At 38.3% G+C, this 8,777-nt stretch overlaps 1 non-coding gene across 1 annotated transcript; it reads right to left on the bottom strand.

The window, feature by feature from the left end:
* Positions 1 to 8,388: 8,388 nt before the first annotated feature.
* Positions 8,389 to 8,495, bottom strand: LOC141682044 (small nucleolar RNA R71). The gene has a single exon (XR_012559449.1). It is a non-coding gene; the product is annotated as a small nucleolar RNA R71 (small nucleolar RNA).
* Between the last annotated feature and the right edge of the window lie 282 nt (positions 8,496 to 8,777).

Here is an 8,777-nt window from a genome sequence, read left to right as displayed (position 1 = left end):
AGATAGCAGCTTGCTTCTTTTCTTGTTTTATCCTTTGTTTTTCTTCCTTCTTGGCTTCTACAAATAGAGGGTGTCCAACCACCACACAGATCACTTTTCCATTCCTGTAGATCCTGGCAATTTTCTTCTTTTGGACTGAATTAGATGGATCTTTGTAAAATGCAATTGACCTTGCCAGCAGCTTCTTTTCATCTGGCCTAGGTGTCTCAAACAAACGATCCACAGGGTTTTTGTCTGAGAACTTTGAGTAGTTTCTTTAGGCTTCAGAATCAGATCAGCTTTTGGGGATTTGATGCAGGAAGTTTGGCCTTTTTCCAAGTTTCCTTGACTCATTTCATACACTGAGATATGTTTGACTTGAGAATGGTGATGAAAAGTCTTGTCTGGCTTCTGTAGCTGACAAAATTTCTCCTTAATAGCTGCATCAATCTTCTTCCATTTCTCATCTAGTTCCTTCTCAACAGCTGCAACATCAAGCATCTTTGGATTTGTCTTTGAATCAAGTTTAGCAGCTGCTATTTGGATCAGATCAATGCTGTCCAATACTGGTGGCTTTGACAGAGTAATTTCTGGGATAATTACTTGACTGATATGAACATTTATCACATGCTCCCCCTCACTTGTTGGCTCTGCTTGACTGACTTGAATTGTTAATTCTTTCTCCCCCTTTTTGTTATCATCAAGTAGAGTGGAGGTGGAGGTTTGTGCAGCCCCCAGCTTTTGCAGCAACTGAGTTTGCTATGCTTGATGAAGATGAATAGCTGTTAGAGAGGCTTCCATTGCAGTCAGCCTTATATCCAGGGAATCCACTTTAGTAGCAAGATCAGAGTTCTTCCTTAGCTGTCTTTAAATGTCAAGCATTATTGCATCTGGAATTTTAGCATACAATCTTTCAGAGACATCTTTCTTTACTTGGTCAATCTCTTTCTTGATGGAAGTGACATCTAGATTATGATGAAGAACTTGGATTTGATGGAGTTGCAGTGAGTTAAGATGTTCCTTAGAAGCTTCTTGGTGCTAGCTTTGGTAGTGGCTTGAAGAGCATTGCGTGTCTGTTGGATGATGTGAAAAAAGGTGGTCTTGAAATGATGCTCATCATACTCTTTAGAAAACACCCAAGAAGGAATGTTTGATCTAGAGCTAGGGCCTACTTCTCCCCTATGTCCATGAGCTCTTGACTATCACCATCATCTCCAAAGAAATCTGCAGACTCACCAGTACCATAGTCAACATCATTACCAGCTCTAGGTGGCATGGCTGTGATGATATCCTTAGCTCTTTGCATTAATTGAGTAGTATGCACCAAGTTCAGCATATTTTCTGCATTTTCATTGCCCTTTTTATCCAAAAGTTGATATGCTGGAACATGATGAGTAACTGCCTCAGCATCCAAAGAGATGGAATCTATGACAGCTTGATCATGCTGAGATAATTTCTCTCTGTCTGCATCAATGGAATTCATTGACTCACTAACAATGATGTCCAACCTTATTTCTCCTGTACCTGCATTTCTCTCATGATCTCCCTGTTCTTACATCAAGGGCTCCCTTTGGCTTTCCACCCTCACACCCTCACCTTCACCATCTAAGATGGGACTCCCCTCACCCACTTTTGCCAGACCTGAAGAAATGGTCTGCATAGGTTCACTCTTTTACTCTCCTTTTTCTTGGGAGCAACCCAGCCTCTCACTCAATTCACTCCCTGCCCTCAGTCCTAAGAGTGATTGTACTACTACTAGATCATCTGCACTTGTGACAATTTTTGTGATTTGAAGTTGTGCAGAGAGTACCGACGGATGAGGAACATCCATCGGGATAGTAGTTTGGCTAGCCGACGGACGACTGCTGTAAGGCACATCCGTCGGGATACAATCACTACTCGACGGATGAATAATATCCACCGAGATAGAAGAAATGAATGAGTTTGGAGTGGAGACTATTGTAGACTCTGTGCAGATTGATAAAAATTTGGGCATAGATGTCTCAATAGACTCAGAAAGAATTGGCAAGTGAGCCAACAAATCATCTAAAAGATGATGCTCACTTGCTTGGATTTTTGGCTTCTCCAAGAGAGTTAAAGATGGAGAATTTGGAAGTGATGTATGAATCATGTTTACATCCAGTGAGTGTGTGGGTGAATTTGGTGTTTCAGGTGCTTCAATTATCAATGATTTTGGCCGTGACTCTACATTTATTGGAGCCACATCAAGCTGACTTTGAGATGGTACAATGACTGAGTCTTTAGGTCCAGTTTGCATTGTGTGTGTTCACTGTGCATCCCCAAGGGTTTTAGATCTTTTCTTTCTGGCATAAGTCTGTGGTGAACTTGTGTCCCTAACCCTCTTGGCCTGTGCTCCTGGTTGGGAGCTTGTTTCAATAGTAACATCTTTTTGGGAGGATGAAACTAGAATAGAGCTGATTTTCTTATTAATAACCACAGTTTGTTGGGAAACTGTGGTGTGGCTAGTCCTGGGTACATTAATCTCACCAGCCTTATCCTTAGAGTTTCTTTGATTTTCACCCTGTCCTTCACCTAGCTCACTCTCCTTCACACTCCCGTCTTTGTGTTTAGTAGATTTTATAACTGGTTTCTTTTGAGAGAAACCAGAGGGGGCTTTCATTGTTTTGGGTTTTGAAGTAGTTGTTTTGGTAGCTTGGGTAGGCATCTGTTGGGTCATTGACACAGATGCCATAGCTACACTTGAAGGCAAAGAAATTTGTGAGGTTGGAAAAATGGAGACAGTGGTGCTTACCTCACTTACCTGAGTGCCCTCCATGATAGGAAAGTAGAAGAGAGGCACCTCTTTGTGGTGACTTGCTCTATTGAGACCTGCAATGATTCTCCTTTCTTGAACCCAACAATTTAGTTTATTGGTTGGGTTCTCAACAACAATATTTTCAATAAGATGGTTAGCAAGCTTCATAAAGAATCTAGCATAATAGACACTTTTACCTCACTTATTAAGTTCCCCTAACTTATAACCTAACTAAAACATGATCATGTCACTGAAGTTAAAGTACTTATCAGTAACTAGCATATAAATCATGTTAAGCATATAAATGTTAACAGAATTAAAATTACTCACTTTACCAGAAAATACCTTAGTTACCATAAAACATAAATAACTTCATTCCTTTCTAAGACCTAGCCTCCTAATCTCACTTAACTTAGAAGTAGAAAGTGCATAGCCCATAGAATTTAGCATGGTAACTAAATTAGCATCAGTGTGTGGAACAGTAGTAGTGTTATCTGGAATTTTAAAGCATGCTTTGATAATGTCACTATTGATGAATAACTGCTTACCTTTGAAAGTGAAAGTAATGGTCTTGTTAGTAGAATGATACACAGCTGTTGTCCATATCTCCTCCACAACCTCACAGTAGATTGTGGGTGATTCCAGCATTGCATAACTGAGTTTGCATTCCTTCACAAAGTCCATCATCTTGTGAAAATCTCCAGATTGTGGAATCTCCTTGTTCACAAGAGCTATGAAGTTGTTCTTTTCATTGATGAACCCAGACTGGGATATGATTTTGACTACAGGTGCCATTGTTAAAATTTGGAAATTTGCAGAGAGAGTATTTGCTTTGGAGAAGAAAGGAGTTAGAGCAATTAATTTGAGAATGATAAAAGAATAAAATAAAATGAATTCTGCTTTTATACTATCTCAGAAATAAACTGTCAAAAAATAATAAAGGGAAATAAAGTAACCAATCAAAATTGCCCAAAATAGCCGTTTAAAAATAAATAAACTGTCAAAATCTGTCAATTATCCGTCGTTTCATACTTACAAACTGTAAGTATACCCGATGGATAATGTCCATAGTTTTAACGGCTAAGATTGAGACAATTCGACGGATGAGAATTGAACAATTATCCGTCGGGTTGTAAAATAATCCAGAAAAGTAATTGATTTTTATTAATAAATAATATTCGACGGATGATCACACTCGATGGATAATGAGCATCCGTCGGGATGTAAATTTTGACCTAGCCAAAATTCCATCCAAAACCGAAAAATTAATTAAGTTTCTGGCTGCATTAAAACTTGCAAAAATATCTGAAATAATTCAAGAAAAATTAAGCATATCTAACTCACTTACAAACCTTGAAAAGGTGGATTCATCAAGTGGCTTGGTAAAGATATTTGCAAGCTGCTTTTCACTTGGAATAAAATGAAATTCCACAATACCATTCATCACATGTTCCCTAATGAAGTGGTACTTGATGTCTATGTGCTTTGTTCTTGAATGTTGTACTGGATTTTCCGTAATGGCAATTGCACTTGTGTTATCACAGAAAATGGGAATTCTGTCCCCTTGTAGACCATAGTCCAACAATTGGTTTTTCATCCACAAAATCTGTGCACAGCAACTACCAGCAACAATATATTCAGCTTCAGCTGTAGAAGTAGAAACTGAATTTTGCTTTTTACTGAACCAGGACACAAGCTTGTTCCCTAAAAATTGACAGGTTCCTGTTATACTTTTTCTGTCTATTTTACAACCTGCATAATCTGCATCTGAATAACCAGTTAGATCAAAACCAGAATCTTTAGGGTATAGAATGCCAAGTTTTGGTGTTCCCTTGAGATATCTAAAAATATTCTTTATAGCTACTAAGTGAGATTCTCTAGGATTAGCCTAAAATCTAGCACAAAGACAAGTAGCAACAATTATATCTGGCCTACTAGCTGTTAAGTACAGAAGTGAGCCAACCATGCCCCTATAGCTTGAAATATCCACAGACGTTTTAGTAGTGTTTAATTCAAGTTTAGTTGCAGTGGCCATGGGAGTTTTTGCAGATGTGCAATCCATTAGATCAAACTTGTTTAAAAGATCATAAAAATATTTAGTTTGACTAATGAATATTCCATCACTAACTTGCTTAACTTGTTAGCCAAGAAAGTAAGTTAGTTCTTCCATCATGCTCATTTTATACTTATTTTGTATCAATTTGGCAAACTTTTTGCAAAGTTTTTCATCTGTAGAGCCAAATATAATATCATCTACAAAATTTGAACAAGTATACTAGAACCATTAACATTTCTAAAGAATAAAGTTTTATCAACAGTACCTCTTGTGAAGTGATTTTCCAAAAGAAACTTTGATAAAGTGTCATACCAGGCTCTAGGTGCTTGCTTCCATCCATAAAGTGCTTTCAAAATATAGTAGACATATTCTGGAAAATTTGGATCTTCAAAACCAAGAGGCTAACTAACATAGACTTCCTCTTCCAAATCTCCATTTAGAAAGGCACATTTGACATCCATTTGATAGACCTTGAAATTGGCATGAGCTGCATTGGCTAAGAAGATTCTGATGGCTTCAAGTCTTTCAACATGAGCAAAAGTTTCATTAAAATCTATTCCTTCTTGTTGACAATAGCCCTTAGCAACCAATCTAGCTTTGTTCCTGACCACTATGCCATTTTCATCCATCTTATTTATGAATACCCACTTGGTGTCAATTGGATTCTTTCCTTTAGGTTTGAGTACCGGTTTCCATACCTTGTTTCTTTCAAATTGGTTTAGCTCCTCCTGCATAGCTAAAATCCAATCAGGATCCAACAAAGCTTCTTCTACCTTCTTTGGTTCTTCCTTAGAAAGGAAGCTGCTATATAGACATTCTTCTTGAGTTGCTCTCCTTGTTTTAACTTTAAAAGATGCATCACCAATGATGAGCTCAAAAGGGTGATCTTTAGTCCATTTTCTTTGTTGAGGTAGATTAGCTCTAGATGAAGAGGCCTCATTGTTGTCTTGATGTGTGACTGAGTTTTGATTATGAGAAACTCCCCTTGAGTTTGTGAATCTTTGATTTTAGAAAGGGGTACTTTCTGAAGGTAATCTATTCTGACTCTCAGCTTCTCTCATTGTTTAGACAGATGATGCACTTTGTATCTCGACGGATGAAGCTGATTGTCTCCTGACGGATAAGGCAGATTGCCACCCGATGGATGAAGCATTTTGTAACTCAACAGATGTTGAATTTTGTGCTTCATTAGTGGTAGATTTTTCTGCATTATCCTTAGTAACTGTTTCTTGATCAGTTTCATCATCACTGTCATCACTAACCATCTCCACATTATCAAACTTGAGGCTTTCATGGAAGTCTCCATCTTGTAGTCCTTCAATTTTTTTATCATCAAACTCAACATGTACCGATTCCATAACGATGTTGGTTCTTAGATTGTAGACTCTATATGCTTTTCCCACAACATATCCAACAAAAATTCCTTCATCTGCTAGCATCATGTTGAGTGGCATTTATGACACTTTATTATGCTCTAATAAGCTTTGAATTGATGCATTTGTACTCAAGTTATTAAGTGTTTTAATGTGTTTTCTAGTGTTTTTGCATTTCAGGCATTATCTAGATAGTCAGGTGAATTAACATTGTTTTGGTGCTAATTTGGTGTCAAGGTGGTGTTGGAATAAAAGCTCGTGGAAAGCCGGCTCGAAGCAGCAAGGAAAAAGATGAAATATGAGTTTTTCCCAGAAGGAAAGCGTGCCCGCGCTGTGATATCTTGCGGCTGTGCCAGGATTCCAGAATGACAGCGCGCCCGCGCTGTGATAGCGCGCCCGCGCTGTGATAGCGCGCGGCCGCGTCGGTGCGAAAGTTTTGATTCCTGATTCTAATGCAATTCTAATTGGGAGACTTCCAGATTGATTTTTTGCTGCTATATATATTCAAATAAGAACGTTTTCATAAAGAGACGTACCAGAGCGCAAGGAGAGCCGTAAGAATACTGTATTAGCACGATTCAACGAAGACGAAGAAGATCTTATTTTTACTTGTGAATCTTTGTTTTACGTTGTAACTTGGATGCTAGTTTTCTTACTTGTGAACCTTTACTCTTGTTTCGTACTTGGTTTTGTTATTTAAGTATAAAGACTATGTTTGTTATACCATGCTTTCATCAGAACCCACGTTGATGATGAGTCCGATTATGGGCTAATCATTATCGCGGGGTTCTAGCAGATTTATTTATGGATTTCTTTAGTTAAATTGTTTTGATACCTTAGTGTGTGGTGATTGTATGATAACTTAGTATTGGTTGTGCTTATTCGTCTTATAAGAGTCGCGAACTTGTAAGATAGCGTGATAATTCTTAATGAAGCGACAGTGAATTCAAGGATTTAGAACTTGCCATGCTATCATAGGTTCATGTGTTATTGTTATGAATGATTCATAGGTAATTTTATCCATCTTACTTGCCCTATGTAATCAAGATAGATAACTGGTGCTTAAACCGTTATGTTGTCAAATTCTATAGACATATAGGGTCTCAATATAATTGGTGTCTATTCAGCGTCTATCTCTTTTGTGGATGTCTGGTAGTATGGTACTCGTGCAACGAAAGTTGGCGTTTATCAGTTTCGTGTTATCTGATTAGTGTCATCACCATTGCATACTAAGGTTAAGAACAATAAGGCTATAAAATGAAGTATTTAATGAAGTTAGAATCCCATGTTTGTCATATATATTAATTCAATCAATCTTATTCCCTTAGTTATAATTGTTAGAATAATTCTTAGTTATAAACAACCCAAATTGTTATCGTCTTAGCATTGAATAATAACCATACATTGTTGCTTAAGTGCATAAATTACATAGTTAACCAACGTTAGTCTCTGTGGGAACGAACTAGAAAAGATTCTATATTACTTGTGAACGCGTATACTTGCGTGTATTATTAGCGCGTGTTTAGCGACTAACAAGTTTTTGGCGCCGCTACCGGGGACTGCAGTGTTAATTTATAGTTTATTTGCTTTCCATCAGTGGTCGTTAAAGTTCAGTGACTCGAACATTGTTACTTATTTATTTCTTTGTCTTATTTCAGGTACTCTAGCGAGGGTGTATACATACGCGTTCGCGTACTCGTAAGAGAACACTAGACAAAGCCAAGGAAGAACTTGTGGTGGTTCGAAGGGAAGTTTCTGAGGAAGAAAAGAAGGTAGAATAAGAAGAGAAAGTCGAGGAACCAGCTTTAGTAGAGATGGGTGATCAAGCAGAAAATCCTAAGGCTTTGATAGACTATTCTCATCCTAAGATTAATGACATTCAGTCAAGCATCATCAGGTCAGCCATCAGGGCTAAAACTTTTGAGATCAAGTCAAGCACGATTCAGATGATACATAACTCAGTTCAGTTTGGGGGTTTCCCTACTGAAGACCCCAACATGCACATCAAGGATTTCATCGAGATCTGCGACACTTTCAAATTCAATGGTGTGACTGAAGATGCTATCAAGCTGCGACTCTTCCCATTCTCTCTTAGGGACAAGGCTAAGTGCTGGTTACATTCTCTACCAGCAGGGTCTATCACCACTTGGGAAGATCTTGCTCAAAAGTTTCTCACTAAATTCTTCCCTATGGCGAAGACTGCTGCAATCAGGAATGCTCTTACTCAGTTTGCTCAGCAAACTGGAGAATCTCTGTGTGAGGCTTGGGATCGATATAAGGAGATGCTAAGGAAGTGCCCACATCATGGCATGCCTGATTGGATGATTATTAACTGTTTCTACAATGGATTTGGTGCTACTTCTAGACCCATGCTTGATGCAGCATCAGGAGGAGCCTTGTTGGCTAAAAGCTATGATGAATCTTATGAACTTATTCAACTGATGGCTGCTAATGAGTACCAGAATCCTTCCCAGAGACTGACTCAGGGAAAGGTAGCAGGAATTCTAGAGTTAGATGCAGCAACTGCTATAGCTGCCCAACTTAAGGCCTTGACGATAAAGGTGGACACTTTGGCTAATTATGGAGTTAATCA

The sequence above is a fragment of the Apium graveolens genome, chromosome 8 (genome assembly GCF_009905375.1).
Source record: "Apium graveolens cultivar Ventura chromosome 8, ASM990537v1, whole genome shotgun sequence".
Lineage (NCBI taxonomy): Eukaryota > Viridiplantae > Streptophyta > Magnoliopsida > Apiales > Apiaceae > Apium > Apium graveolens.
This window is presented reverse-complemented; position numbering and strand designations above follow the sequence as displayed.